The following is a 15,036-nucleotide window of genomic DNA, read 5'->3' as shown; positions in this document are numbered from 1 at the left end:
AAAATAAGTGGAAATATATTCCCCTCTCTGAGATCTTAAAATTTCAAACGTTCAGATAATTCAGAGAGTGCAGGGAGCAGAGGCCTCCAGCTGCTGCTCTGAGTGCAGTGGGAGCCCCTGGAGGCTGAGGGGAGGCGTGAAGTGAGGGAGCAGGAACCTTAGGGCTGTGGTGTGGAGCTTAGACTGAGGGGCCCCATGGAATCGGAGCTCAGAGAGGGGGATCCTGTGTTAATCAGAGTGAGATGCTGGAGGCACGGACAGGCTGTTGCAGGAAGTGTGGACAAGGGGAAGCTTGTGAGTACAGTGGACAACAGAGTCCAGGATATCCAGGAGGCCAGGGCCAAGGGTGGTACACGTAAGGTTCATACTTTAGGGTGTTTTCCATGTTGGAGTCAAATATGAAGAGACTCCCAAGTAGACATTTGAGAGGAGGCTCTGGGGTCACTAGTGATGTTGGGTACACCGGGAGTCGGCCCTGGGGAGGCAGAGGTCTCATGTGGATTCTCCATCTTCCTCCAGGTCATCATTTCTACCCACTCCTTCTGGTGTCTCCCTGTCTGCACAACAGCCCACAATGGTGAGGTCCCTGGCCTTCCATCTGCACCTCCTCCCCGTCTGCCTCGCCTTGGTCCAGCTGCTCACGCCCTGCTCAGGTAGGGAGCATCTGCATTTATGGCCTGGAGCGGTTACCTCTAATGCCCAGTCAGAACCTTGGACTCCTCCCCACACCTGGAAGGCCCATCCAAACTGTGCACCTGTCAGAACTGAGTGCCTGTCTAGGTGTTTCTTACCTCACCCTCCCAGCCTGGGACACCCCCTTACCCTCTGGCCTCCAGCTCCCTCTGATGGAGCACCCTTTTCTGCTCACCAGCTCAGTTTGCTGTGATTGGACCCCGTGAGCCCATCCTGGCCATGGTGGGTGAAGTCGCTGAGCTGCCCTGTCACCTGTCCCCAATGATGAGCGCTGAGACCATGGAGCTGATGTGGGTGCGATCTGGCCTCAGGCAGGCGGTGTGTGCATATGCAGATGGCTTGGAAGAAACAGAGATGGCAGAATATCGAGGCAGAACTTCGATTTTAAGAGAGGACATTGCTGAGGGGAAGGCTGCTCTGCGGATTCACAAAGTCAGAGCCTCTGACAGTGGAACCTACCAGTGTTATTTCCAAGATGGCGATTTCCTTGCAAAAGCCCTGGTGGAGCTGAAGGTTACAGGTGAGCCTGAGGTTGTTCTGAGCTCCTTCTTCTGTGGGGTCTGTAGACACAGGCCACGCCCACCTCACAGACTTCTGCTCGCAGCAGTGGGTCCAGGGAGGCTGAGCTGCAGGGGCATCACCTGTGCTGCCATGTCCTCCAACCAAGATCACTCCTGCAGTGGAACAAGTTGAGTTTAAAACTAATTGCAGTGAGGAGAACACACAGGTGTGGAACCATGGGGTGTCCCCATGAGGGGGTGTCAGGGAGACTTGGTATAACGTTTGAGCTGATTGGGGACTAGGGGAGGGTTTATGGAAGGAGGGCTTTGCTCTGGATCAGATGCTGTCAGGAGGGTGTGGGGTGTAACTGGTCACTCACAGCCAGGACAGGGATGATTGCTCACTGCTGTGGTCTGGACACTGTTCATGTTTTATTCTGTGTTCAGACCTGATGACTGAGTGGTCTTGTTTTTTCCTGACCCATCACAGGGACAAAGCACCCTTGTCTGATGCTGCTGTTCCATGACATTGTTCATGTCCAACATCATTTCTCTTTCTCGGGGCACAACCCTGCCTTGCCCAGGAAGGAAAAAAGGTGGGGGTGGGAGGTCCTGGCTATCTCCCTGCAGGTCCTGGCTTTCTCCCTCCTCAGTCAGTTACTGCTCCTTCCTGAGACCACAGCTCCTCTTAGGAATTCCCTCCCTACAGGACTGGGTTCTTGCAAGTCTTCAAAAGGCTTTCTCCCACCTCCTCATCCCGCCTTTGGGTTAAGAGTTTAGGGACTGGTGGTAACAGCTCACTGTTCCTGGCCCTGGGTCAGCTCTCTCTCATGGAGTCTTTCCCCTTCCACAACCACAAAAAAAAAAAAAAAATTCCCTGAGTCCAAAGACCCGAAAAAGAGGCTGTGAACTCTAGATTAATGATATCAAGAGTTCACCACGGTGACTTTCTTACCAGGAACAGTGTGGGCGGCAAAAATAGAAAGTGCATATCCTCCCCAACATCTGGCAAAGCCTCAAGCTCACACAGGACATGCAGGAGAGATAGGGGTCAGGGGCATGACCCGCCCAGATATGGGGGAATGACTTACATGCTTAGGCGAGTGAGGGCCAGTTCCAGGAACCAGCACCGGGCAGGGGGAGGGGTCCAGGTGTGTCTGAGGGGATCCATGGGAAGCAGTCTCCTTTTTGGCCCAGATCCAGTTGGATCTAGCTCGAGGGTCCATGAGGGTCAGGCAGTGGTCACTCATGGAACAGTCTCCCCCGCACAGCACACATGGCAAACAGCTCCTCAGTGAACCCTATCTGCGTGATCTAGTGGAATGGGCCCCATTCCTGATGGGACCCTCACCAACACAGAGGCCTCCCTATGACTCAGGCTCACTCTTCCTTCCTCAGCCCTGGGCTCTGATCTTCACATTGAAATGAAGGACAATGAGGATGGACGGATCCATGTGGAGTGCATGTCTGCAGGCTGGTATCCGCAGCCCCACATAGAGTGGAGAGGTGAAGGGGGAGAGAGCTTGCCCGCCATGGCAGCGTATGGGGCTGCAGATGGAGAGGGTCTGTATGCAGCCATGTCATCTGTGATCCTGAAAGGCGGCTCTGGGAAGGGTGTCTCCTGTGTCGTCAGAAACCCCCTGCTCAGCCAGGAGAAGACAGCCAGGGTCTCCATTGCAGGTGAGTGCCCGGCCCCACACTGTGCTCAGCTGTGGCCACTGGGAGAAGGAGGCCTGACTGTCTGCTGCTGACCTGGGTCTTTGCAGTGAACATAAGGCTCAGAGCAGGCACCTGGGTGCCCTTTGCCCCATGAAGCTGTTTATGTCACAGACATCTTCTGAGCATCCCTGCTGCCACCCACTGGGACAGCAATGGGGATGGGAAATGGTAAAGGTCAGCAAACACATGACAAAGTGGGAAATTATGTGCAGACACGTCCTGGAGAAAGGGCTAAGCTCCTCAAACAATAGAACAGCTCAGTAGAAACATGAATGGTTCCCAGAAGGAAATACCTGGGAAAGGATGTCCCGTCTCACTGAACAGGAAACGTTCCCACCTGTGAGACTGGCAGCAAACAGAACCATGTCGTTGGCAACACTGATGGCAGGACTGTGGGAGACAGTCACTCTCAGACGTGTGTTGGTATAATTTGGTATATCCTATATAATAAAAGGGTAACATGCAAATTGATCGACTGAAGGACTGGTCACTATGACATGCATTAACCAGCAAATGCTCAACACAGGAGCTGCCCCCTGGTGCTCAGTGCACTCCCATCAGCCAGAAGCCGGGCTCATGGCTGGTGAGTGCAGTGATGATGGTGGGAGCCTCTCCCGCCTCTGTGGCAGCACTAAGCCATCAGTCCGACATTCCCCCAGGATACCTAGGGTCCTGAACTGCGAAAGGGTGCAGGCCGGGCTGAGGACCCCCTGCCCAAGTGCCGAATGTCATGCACTGGGCCTCTAGTTTTTGTATAAATTGACACAGCTTGTAATCCAAACTACTTAGTTATTGACCCAAAATCCCAGTTCTAAAAATGTATCTGACAGATCAGCTTGGGGTTGTGTGAAATAACTGATGGACAAAGTTATTTCTTTTAAAATATATTTTTATTGGTTTCAGAGAGGAAGAGAGAGAGAGAGAAAGAGAGGAACATCAATGATGTGAGGGAATCATCGGCTGCCACCTGCACGCCCCACACTGGGACCAAACCCACAACCCAGGCATGTGCCTTTGGCCTGAATCAAACCTGGGACCCTTCAGTCCACAGGCCAATGCTCTATCCACTGAGCAAAACCAGCCAGGGCACAAAGTTATTTCTTAGAGCATCGGTTACAATAACAAAAAGTCAGGACAGTTCAAATGCCTCCCATGGGGACTCCTGTGCAGTGGAGGCTGCCCTGTGGGAGGCAGCACAGACGTGTCTCCATGCCGAGAGGGAAAGGTCCCCAGGACCCACGATGCACTGAGAAAGGAGCTGTGGAGCAGCTTGTGTAGATTCTGCCTGTGGTGTAAACAAGAAGAATAAGATGTCCACATGAGGGGGTGTCAGGGAGACTTGGTATAACGTTTGAGCTGATTTTGTTGCTGTGATTGGACCCCCTTAGCCCCCCTTGCCATCTGCATATGCACCCCACACCATAATAAGATGTTTATGATTATATGTATATATATATATTTGGGTTACTGGAGTGCATCCTTAGAATAAGGATGCCCTGCCATTTGTCTCTGGATCTATTTTTATTCATCAAATTATGTTGATCATTATATCCCACATGAGTGAGATCATGTGATATTTATCTTTCTCCAACTGGCTTATTTCGCTTAGCATAATGCTCTCCAGTTCCATCCATGCTGTTGCAAATGGTAAAAGTTCCTTCTTCTTTATAACAGCATAGTATTCCACTGTGTAGACATACCACAGTTTTTTAATCCACTCATCTGCTGATGGGCACTTAGGTTGTTTCCAAATTTTAGCTATTGTAAATTGTGCTGCTATGAACATAGGGATGCATATCTCCTTTCTGATTGGTGTTTCAGGTTTCTGGGGATATAGTTCTAGAAGTGGGATTACTGGGTCAAATGGGAGTTCCATTTTTAACTTTTTGAGAAAACTCCATACTGTCTTCCACAGTGGCTGCACCAGACTGCATTCCCACCAGCAGTGCACGAGGGTTCCTTTTTCTCCGCATCATCGCCAGCACTTGTTGTTTATTGATTTTTTGATGATAGCCATCTGACAAGTGTGAGATGGTACCACATTGTTTTTTTTATTTGCAAATCTCGGATGATTAGGGATTTTAAGCATGTTTTCATTTAACTCTCGGCCTTCTGTATTTCCTTTTCAAAAAGTGTCTACTTAGGTACTTTGCCCACTTTTTTTTTATTGGATTCTTTATCTTCCTTTTGTTAAGTTGTATGAGTTCTCTGTAAATTTTGGAGATTAAACCCTTATCTGAAACAAGTGGCCCAGTGCACAAAATTTGAGCACATTAAATGGGGATTAGAGGAAATATTTTAATATTGCTATTTGTCCTTTCTCTATAATAGAAGTGTCAGAGATGAAAGAAAATGAGTAAGCCCTAACCAGTTTAACTCAGTGGATAGAGCGTCAGCCTGCAGACTCAAGGGTCCCAGGTTCGATTCCGGTCAAGGGCATGTACCTTGGTTGCAGGCACGTCCCCAGTAGGGGGTGGCCAGGAGGCAGCTGATTGATGTTTCTCTCTCATCTATGTTTCTAACTCTCTATCCCTCTCCCTTCCTCTCTGTAAAAAAATCAATAAAATATATTTTTTTATAAAGAAAATTAGTAAAATGTATATGAAAAGCTTCCCCCTGTCAGAGTCTGGGGCACACCACAGGGCCCAGAGTCAAGTCCCTGCCCACCCACATGCACCTCAAACTCACACGAGACCCAGACCCAGCCAGACCCTCCCCCCCCCATTGGGCTAGATCCAGACCCAGCTGGTCCCACCTTTGTCAAGACCTGCTGGGCAGAGGGTGCAGCCTCAGGGCCCGTGGCCCAGTGCCAGGGTGGGGAGGCATGGCCTGAGGTCCCCAGCCTGGTGCCGGGGTGAGGGGCACAGCCTGAGATACCCTGGCCTGGCACCAGGGTGGGGGGGGGCAGCCTGAGGTCCCTCAGTCCAGTACCAGGGCAGGGGGCACACCTTCAGGTCCCCTGGCAAGCACTGATGGGCAGGGTGTGCGGCCTCAGGTCCCCCGGCCTGGTGCCAGGGATGGGGGCATGTTGTCAGGTCCCCCATCAGGCCCTGCTGGGCGGGGGGCAGGGCCTGAGGTCCCCCATCAAGCCTCATAGGGACGGGAGGGGGCACAGCCTCAGGTCCCTGCTGATTGCTCGTTAAGGCTCATTAAGGGAACTCAGCTTCTGCTGTGGGTGCAGCCATATTTGTGGTGGAGTGACGGTCAATTTGCATATTTCCTCTTTATTATATAGCATAGCATTGGCAAGTATGTTCTCTCATGCAGTGGGCTTTCTTGTTGTTTTGTTGATGGTTTCTTTTTGCTGTGCAGAAGCTTTTTATTTTGATGTAGTCCCATTTGTTTATTTTCTCCTAAGTCTCCATTGCCCTAGGAGCTGTGTCAGTAAAGATATTGCTACAACATATGTCTGCTACTTTGCTGCCTATGGAGTCGTGTAGTACTTTTATAGCTTCCCCTCTTACATTTAAGTCCTTTAGCCATTTTTAGTTTTGTGTTTTTTTTTTGTATGGTGTAAGTTGGTGATCTAGTTTCATTTTTTTGCATGTATCTGACCAAACTTCCTCGCACCATTTATTGAAGAGACTGTCTTGACTCCCTTGTATGCTCTTGCCACCTTTGTCAAATATTATTTGAGTATAATGACTTGGGTCGATTTCTGGTTTCTCTGTTCTGTTCCATTGGTCTATATGTCTGTTCTTGTGCTATGTATTTCTCTCTCTCCTGCATTGACTGAAAGGCACAAAATACAACACAACAAGATGCAACACACAGGGCACCAAACACAAAAGGATTCATGATACCAATAACCCCAAGTAAAGGAGACTACCAGAGAAAAGAGAGAAAAGAGTGAAAACATCATATTGAGAAAAGGAAAAAATGTGAGAGAGAAAAGAAAGAGAAGAAAAAAGAAGGGGAAAAATATATGTATATGGGGAGAAAACTCCAAAAAACCAACAACTAACCCAAAAAATGCAAACAACAAACATTCACACAACAAACACCCAGGTGAGTCTGAGGAGGCAGAGCTTATTTCTCTCTGTAGGTGATCTCTGACCTTTCTGTCCACGGATTGCCTCACCAGCTGTGTTTGATTCGCTAATTCCGGGTGGGAGTTATTCGATGCAGCTGTTCCTTCCATCTGCTCTGTTAGAAGGTGCAGGATCTGACCGTGTATTCGGCCACCACCTTGTCTCCCCTGGACAAACGTTATAGGTGCCTGCGGCCAGGGAGGCTGGAGTCTCCATGTTCCTGGGCTCGCAGCTGAGGCAGCTGGTCCCTGGGCGTTGTGGTTGTAGGGTCCCAGGAGATATCCAAGATCTCCCAGGTTGAAGGTAAGGCTGGGCTTCCAATCACAGCTGCTCTCCCCTACAAGATGGCCTGGTCTCTGAGGCAGAGAGGGCCACTCTGGTAAAGATTTCAGCAGCAGTAGAGGCTGCCCGGCCCGGGGAGCCTGGTCTGCCAGTCCCAGACAGTCCTCTGGAATGTGAATTGTCCCTCAGTCACACATACAGACACTCCCCCCATGTCCACGCACTCTCCATCTGTTCTCTCACTCACTCACTATCTTAGAGCCTGCTGTCCCATCGGCCGCCATCTTAGATCTCCAAGATATTTATGTTTTTAAAATGAATAAACTCTTGCAAGGCACTGATGTCCTGTCAGGGACTTTATAAGCATTACTTTAATGCTCTGCCAATTAGGACACTGATGACAGAAAGGCTAATCATTGGTTCAAGGTCACAGAGCTGCTCAGGCAGAAGACCCAGGCTCTCCAGCCCCAAAGGCCACCTTCTGGGTCAGCAGGTTAAGCTGCTGATGAGAGGGTGATGAATGGGGGAGGGGTGGAGAGGAGATTCCAATGACTGTGTGCACATTATTCTCTAACTGTTCCCATGTGAGAGCCAGACATTAGGACACTAGTATGTGAGACGGGAAGAGTTCTGGGCACGTTGGAAAGAGAAGTGTCACTTCCCCTCCCAAGAGACCCCGTGCCCCTTCGGGCGAGCAGCTGAGGCTTTCCCTCCGCAGGCCTCTTCTTCTCCTGCATGAAGCCCTGGATGGTGGCCGTGGGGATGACCCTTCCGGCTCTGCTCGGGGTCCTGGCCGGGGCAGTGACCTTCTGGCGACAGCAGAAGAGAATCCAGGCCTTGAGTAAGGAGACGGAGAGGGAGCGAACTGAGAAGCAACAAGAGATAAGCGCCAAAGGTGAGGCCTGGCTGCAGGTGGGTGGGTCCTCCCCAACCCCAGGCTGCCCACCCACCGCTCGGGTCCTCCCCCTAAAGCCCCATGACAGCACCTCCTCTTTCGGCTTATTTCCAGAGAAGCTGCAGGACAAGCTCAGTAAGTAATGATCCCTCGCCACGGGGTTCTGGTGTCCCCGGTTACCCGCCTCACCGACCCCTCCTGTTACCCCTGCAGGGTGGACGAACAAGCTGTACCGGGCACGTGAGTACCTGGACCCCATCTAAGACTCTCTGCTGGGATCTGTCCAGCCCCTTCCTCACCCCTGACCGCTCAGGAGAAGGAATGAGGACGCTGATGGGGGAGGTCGGGCAGGGTTTCCTCCCTGGAGAAAGGGGTCAGGCTCTCTCCACCAGGCTCTCTTAACCTGCTGACCCATTCTGCTCGCACCCGGATGTCCAGGGAACCTCAGAAAGGAAAGGGGGAGATGGAGTCAGGATGGGAGGTCCTCCCTCCCTGGCTGCTCTACAGGATCTATAGGCTGCTGAGAGGAAACCGGAAGGAGAGAGAACATTCTCTTCAAGAGGAGTAGCTGGTGTCAGTTGTCCCAGATTTATCATAACTGCTGAAAAGCAGTGTCTGAAATTCTCCCATGAAGTCACCCAATTCTTTTTGGAAATAGGCAGGAAAACATGCAGATTGAGGTGGATGGGTTCTAGCACACACATGCATACACGTATGCACACGGCAAGCCTAGCCACGTACAGGAGGAAGACAGTCACCTCGGATGCCAGCAGCATGGGATCCATGACCCCAGTGGGTACCTGGCCCCCGGACAGCACCACACCCTGTGTATAGTGGGATTCTCCTTCTCCCTTAGAGGAAGGCGGCTCATTGCCACACCCCAATGGCCAGCATCACTGCAGTTGATGGGTCATCATTAAGGAACAGAAGGGGGACTTTCACACAAGCCCTGTGAAGCTGAGGCAGATCTGACCATAGACCCGGCTCCTCAGTGACTAAGTGGCTCATGGGAGGAACACAGGGTGGACATGCTGGGCACAGGGATGGTTCTCCGGTTGGCGTGTCAGAGATAGATGGCACAGGATGTCATCACACTGCTCAGAATGATGTGCAATTTAAAACGTATGAATTCCTCATTTCTGGAATTTTCCATTTAATATTTTCCAACTGTGGTTGACAGAGGGTAACTGCAACTTCAGAAAGGGAAATGATGGTTAAAGGTGACTGCTGTTCAGACACGTACAGGACAGACCTGCAGGTGCAGCTGGGAAAGCCCCACTCTGTGCCTGTGGGTCATTAGATGCAGGTGACCTTAAAGAGGAGGGAGAGCAGGGAACTGAACAGGCAGAGGGAGGGAGGTGGGGGTCAGCAGGGAGAGAGAGGAAAGGACTCAGAAAGGACAGGTGAGGTGACTGCTGTCTTCCTTTGCAGGTGACAGGGCTCAGGCCTATGCTGGTGAGTGACTCGTGTTCTCTGGTCCTGGCACCTGTGTACAAAGCCCTTCAACCCTCTCTGTGCTGGTGAGGGGTCGTCAGACCCTGCTCAGAGCTCATGTTCTGTGGAGGACCACTCTGCCTTTCTGGACACCCAGAGAACCTTCCAGATGCAGCGTCCCCTCACCTTTGACAAACACCCACACCTGGGCAAGGCCTGGCCCTGTCACCCACAGCCCCACCATTCTGGAGGGAAGCCCACATTCTGAGAGCTTTTATGCCTCATCCTCAGAGCTGTGGGGAAGGAAACTAGATATTGGTGGGAAGGAGAGGGAAGAGGCTCAGTGAGGAGAATGGTGGGGGGAGAACAGAAATGATGACCTTTCCTTGCCTGTGTCTCCTCCCTTTCAGAGTGGAAGATGGCCCTTTATCAACCTGGTAAGTGAATGACTGTGTTCCCTGGGACAACACACAGGGGCCTGGCTCCCTTCTTCTCCAGCTCTTGACTGGGGGACATCTGTCTGGGTAATACAAGGTCCCAACAGTGTGCCCATCTGCTGCCAAGAGAGCCAGGGACAGCTGCTGCCCTGGGCTTCCCCAGGTCTGTGGGGAAGGAGAAGGCATTAGGGGTGGAGCTGGGGGCAGGGGCTGGAGGGAGAGGGACGAGGTGACCTGGCCCAGCTGCTGCCCCTCCTGCCCCGACCAGAGGCAAGGGAGCTCAATGATGCTGCCCAAGGGGACGGATTCCTGGGCAAAGAGGGCGGGGCAGGTGGGGAGTGAAGGTCACATAGAGCCCAGCACGGCCCCAGCACAGCAGAGACCTGGTCCCTATGGTCACACCACATGTTTCCTCGACGCCTGGCCTTGGGCTCAGTGTAGCTCACATTCTGTGTGATTCTGCCCTAAAGATGAGTGCTTTTATTCCCATGTTACAGACATCACATTGAGAGTGTGACATTACATAGCATGTGTGTGTGTGTGAGTGTGTGTGTGTGTGTGTGAGTGTGTGTGTGTGTGAGTGTGTGTGTGTGAGTGTGTGTGTGTGTGTGTGTGTGTGTGTGTGTGTGTGTGTGAAAAGACACTGTGCAGAAAAGGAAGTCGTGCAGCTCAGGAGGGTAGAGCAGGGGCTGGAATTGGAATCCATGTGACTCTGCAGCACAGGTGGGCACAGTCCTTCTGGGGAGGAAACAGGAGAAAGATAGAAGGAAGGTGCCCCTTGAGAGGGCGGGTTAGGCAGACCCCAGCCCTCCTCACCCTCCCTTCCTCACTGAACACCAGGCCCTGTGGTTTCTCTTGGCTTTGCTGAGGGTCACACTCAGGGCAGCTGGGACCCCAGGCTCTGGGCTCAGGTCTCACCAGCCAGACCCAAGCCTTGGAGCCCGAGGCTCTCAGGTCCGGATACCATGGCTGACCCCACACCATTGGAACTCTCTGCAGTGGACGTGATTCTGGATCCAGACACTGCGCACCCCAACCTCCTTATTTCTGAGGACCAGAGGAGCCTGACCTATACAGAAGCAAGGCAGAGCCTGCCAGACAACCGCAAGAGATTTCAGTATTGGTTCTGTGTGCTGGGCCGTGAGAGCTTCTCATCAGGCAGACACTTCTGGGAGGTGGATGTGGGGGACAGGAAACAGTGGCAATTTGGGGTGTGTAGGGAGAACGTGGAGAGAAAATATCCTGTTAAAACAACACCCCAGAATGGATTCTGGACAATAGCACTGTTAGATGGGCATGATTTCCAGGCTCAAACAGATCCCTGGACCAAACTTACAATTGTCAACCTTCCTAAAAGAGTGGGGGTCTTCCTGGACTATGAGATGGGGGAGGTCTCCTTCTATGATGCCATCAATGGAGTCCACATCTTCACTTTCTCAGATGCTTCCTTCTCTGGGCCTCTGGGGCCTGTTTTCAGTGTTTCCTCAGTGGAGCCCACTGCCTTGACCATTTGCCCAGCTCTAAAAGGAGTGGGGAGTTCCCCTGTGTCTGACCCACTGCCTGGCCCTTCCCTGGAGACCTGAGTGACCTCAGGCTCAGCTGATGGCAATGGGGACCCTCAGGCAGAAGTTCAGTCTTTGCTTCCCCCTGCCCAGCCCTGAGCCAAGGGCCTGCTTAACAGCAAAACCTCAAGCAGGAACATAATTGCTAAAAGCTCACTGAGTGAAGCACTTTACTAGTTATCTTTCAACGTTTCCACATGACAGATGAGGAGATCTGGGTGCAGGAAGTTAACTTTCCAAAGTGACTCAGCTCCCTTCCTGCAAACATAGCTCACACTCACGGATAACATAGAATGTGGTGGGTGCTCGGCTAAAGGCTTCAGGTGACTTTCACTCACGAATCCTCACAGCACTCCTGTGAGGGGGCCTCACTGAACATGTGGAAAGGGAGGCAGGGCCCAGGGAAGTGACGTGTAATTCTTGCAGGAAGCAGTGCTGCTGGGAGGTGTTTGACCTCTGACCCTCCCTCTACCTCTGGTCTGTTCCTTTGCAGCCAGTGTTCCTGTTGGTCAGGGTCATGGGCAGCCTGAGGTTCCCTCTCTGGGCCCCAGGGTGAAGGTCACTGTAGGTGACTAGGAAGGCCACACCCCACCTGGTTCCTTCAAGGGGGACTGTCAGAGCCATGGTCCACTGCTCCATTGGCTGGCTGTCCATGATGACGTCGTCCACAGAACGAATTCACAGTGACCACATCACCCGGGGCTGAGAGGGGACTAGAGGCCAAACTCCTCACCAGCTTGTGACCTGTGACCATGAAGCTGAACCAACCCTCCAGCTTCATCCCTGAAGCTCACGTGTGAGGCATGAATTAGGGGGAAGGGAGCCAGGTGAACTGCAGTGGAATTTTTCTCACACTGTAGCCCCATCTCCAGGAAAGGGACACTCCACGCTGAGCATGCGTTGATGTTCCTGGAAGTTACTTTAACTGTTGGGTCCTGGTGAAGGGCCATTCCATCACCATCACTGTGATTGGTCACCATTGTGTCCCCTCCACCCGGCAGGTGGTTGTCAGATTACATTTGTTAAATAAATTGGTTAATAATCTTCACTCTGCAAATGAGCTTCTTCCAGATTCTCACCCCACAGTTTACCCACCACATTTTCACAAAATCCCTATTGTGTTAGGTGTGTATGCTGTTGTAATAAAACCACAAACTTCATGACCTAATGCAGCACAGATTCCTTACTTCACATTTCTGTAGGTGAGAAGCCATGTCCTAGCTGACATCCAGGTGTCTGCAGGCTGGGCTCCTTTCTGGAGGGTCTAGGGCGCAGACTGTTTCTTGCTAATTCTGGTTGTTTGCAGAATTGAGTTCCCTGCAGTGGTGGGACTGAGGGTGCCATTCCTTGCTGGCTGTAAGAAGAAGCTGGGAGCACTCCAGGCTGGGAGCATCCGGAGTTGTTTTCCCAGGAGGCAGATGTGAGGGAACAAGTCAGGTGAAGGGAATGGGATCAGAGTCTTTGCCGTGGAAAAACGCTAGTGGGACTGTTGCTCCTGTGCTGACTGCAGTGTCGAACTTAGAAGGTCGTGGAGGCCTCCAGAGGCACAGTTGGGGAATGTTATGAAATGTTCCGTGGGAAGACTATTCTAGAAGAAATGTACACAGTGGCCCAATTGGGGTCTGTGGGGCCCAGGAAGGGAGCATCGGGTGGGTGTGGGGTGCTGGGCCCACCAGACCATCACCTGGCAGGCAGAGCCTTTGCTGGCTGCCATGGTCCGTTCACCGCCTCCTGAGAGAGAAAGGGCTTTGGCCTGTCACTCAGTCTCCCAAGGACTCTCACTGAACGTTTTCTGAATGAGTCACAAGTATCCATAACAACTGCTGTCTGGCTCTGTTCTTTACCCCACGGCCTCTCCTGGTGTCCCCCAATATCTTTCCTGCCCCCACAAGTCTAGCAACTTGAATGAAATTCCTTGGCTTTGGGAAGAGGGTACTTATATTCACCTCAACACATGCCTGTCCCAACCCCAATCACACACACACACATACACACACACACACATGCACGCACACACATGCATGCACACACACGCATGCACGCACACACACACACACAAACACGACCATTGCCTCTGAAAAGAGAAAAAGGAAATAAAAAGACCAGATAATCTCAAAAGGCTATTAACTGTGCATTTTTCATGCTGAAGCAATTTATTTGTATTCTACCTAGAAATTAGTCAGGACTAGACTTGGCCCAGGGATCTAGAAATGTTTTCTCTGTCCAGGGCCGGTGTTAACATTTTGGCTGTGCGGACCACGGGGTCTCCTCCACAGCCCCTCTTGTAGCACAATCTTAGGTGGAAGGGTTGGCTGCTTCTGGTAAACCCTATGTACGGGCTGACATTTGAATTTCATAGAATTGGGACACGTCACCCAATATGTTTTAGTTTCCATGTGTCTCTGGAACAGGAAAGACCAGTAGGAGGAGGGCTGCAGAGTGCCGCTGCCTCCCAAACTCAGGACTTTTTGTTAACTGAGAAATCTCTATTGTTTAAGCCAATAACACAATCTGACAGACACCCCAGGGTGGTGGTTGGAGAGCTGAGGCCTTCAGAGCCTCAAGCCCATTCTCCCACACCTACCACCCTCATCAATGTCAGTCTTCTCTCCGTCCCTCACGCGTGTGCAATAAAATATGAAGTGAAACAGCTCAGAGAAGAGGCTTTCCAGGGGCGATGGTATCACAGCGGAGTTAAATCTAGAGAGGGCTTCTCACCGACCACCTAGTGGGATTTCCATCCTCTGCTGCATTTAGCAGGAACCCAGGGCTGACCCAGCTTCTTCTTCATGGGAAACAGGAGAAAGACTCGCTTCTCAGGGAGAACCCCGGGAGAATGAAGGCAGAGACAGAGCTATGCTCCCACCACCAGGAAATGCCAAGACTGCCCGGAACCCCTGCCGCTAGGGCACAAGTCGGACCACCCTGTGGGGATGCGGAGCTCAGGCTTCCCGCCTCCAGAACTGAGAAACAATTGTCTGTTTTTGAAGCCGCCCCGTTGGTGGCACTTTGTGCAGCGAGACAGACGGAGGGAACAGTGTTCAGCTGCACAGTGGCTGCCACGGTGTGAGGTGTGGAGAGATCCAGGCAGAGATGGGGACGGAGGGGAAGAAATCTTAGCCCGTGTACTTCACCTTCTGCATCAGAAAACTCTCCGGGCTGCCTCGTGCCCCGTGAAAGGTTCTTAAACATTAACAGGAAGAGAAGTACATTTTTAACTTTCAAAATTAACAATCCGTGTCAAACAGGAAGCTGCCACTGGACACTCCCCAGGGACCAGTCTATTTTCTGGAAATCACGGGGGTGGGGGGTGGTCCATAAAGGGGAGATGGGCACATGTGCAGTGAAGACAGGGTGATGGAGGAAAGGGGCTCGCCTGTCAGTCTAACCTGGGAACAGAGGTCATTGGCTACAAGGGTGCACCCCAATGCAAGCCCCTGAAAGTCAGTGAATACACAGACACCAAAGAATTCTCTCTCTGTC

At 51.8% G+C, this 15,036-nt stretch overlaps 1 pseudogene; it reads left to right on the top strand.

Moving 5' to 3' along the window:
* Window positions 1-524: 524 nt before the first annotated feature.
* On the top strand, window positions 525-12,780 carry LOC103291279 (butyrophilin subfamily 3 member A3-like; annotated as a pseudogene).
* Window positions 12,781-15,036: the final 2,256 nt, after the last annotated feature.

This window comes from Eptesicus fuscus, chromosome 22 (genome assembly GCF_027574615.1).
Source record: "Eptesicus fuscus isolate TK198812 chromosome 22, DD_ASM_mEF_20220401, whole genome shotgun sequence".
NCBI classification, from domain to species: Eukaryota; Metazoa; Chordata; class Mammalia; order Chiroptera; family Vespertilionidae; genus Eptesicus; species Eptesicus fuscus.
This window is presented reverse-complemented; position numbering and strand designations above follow the sequence as displayed.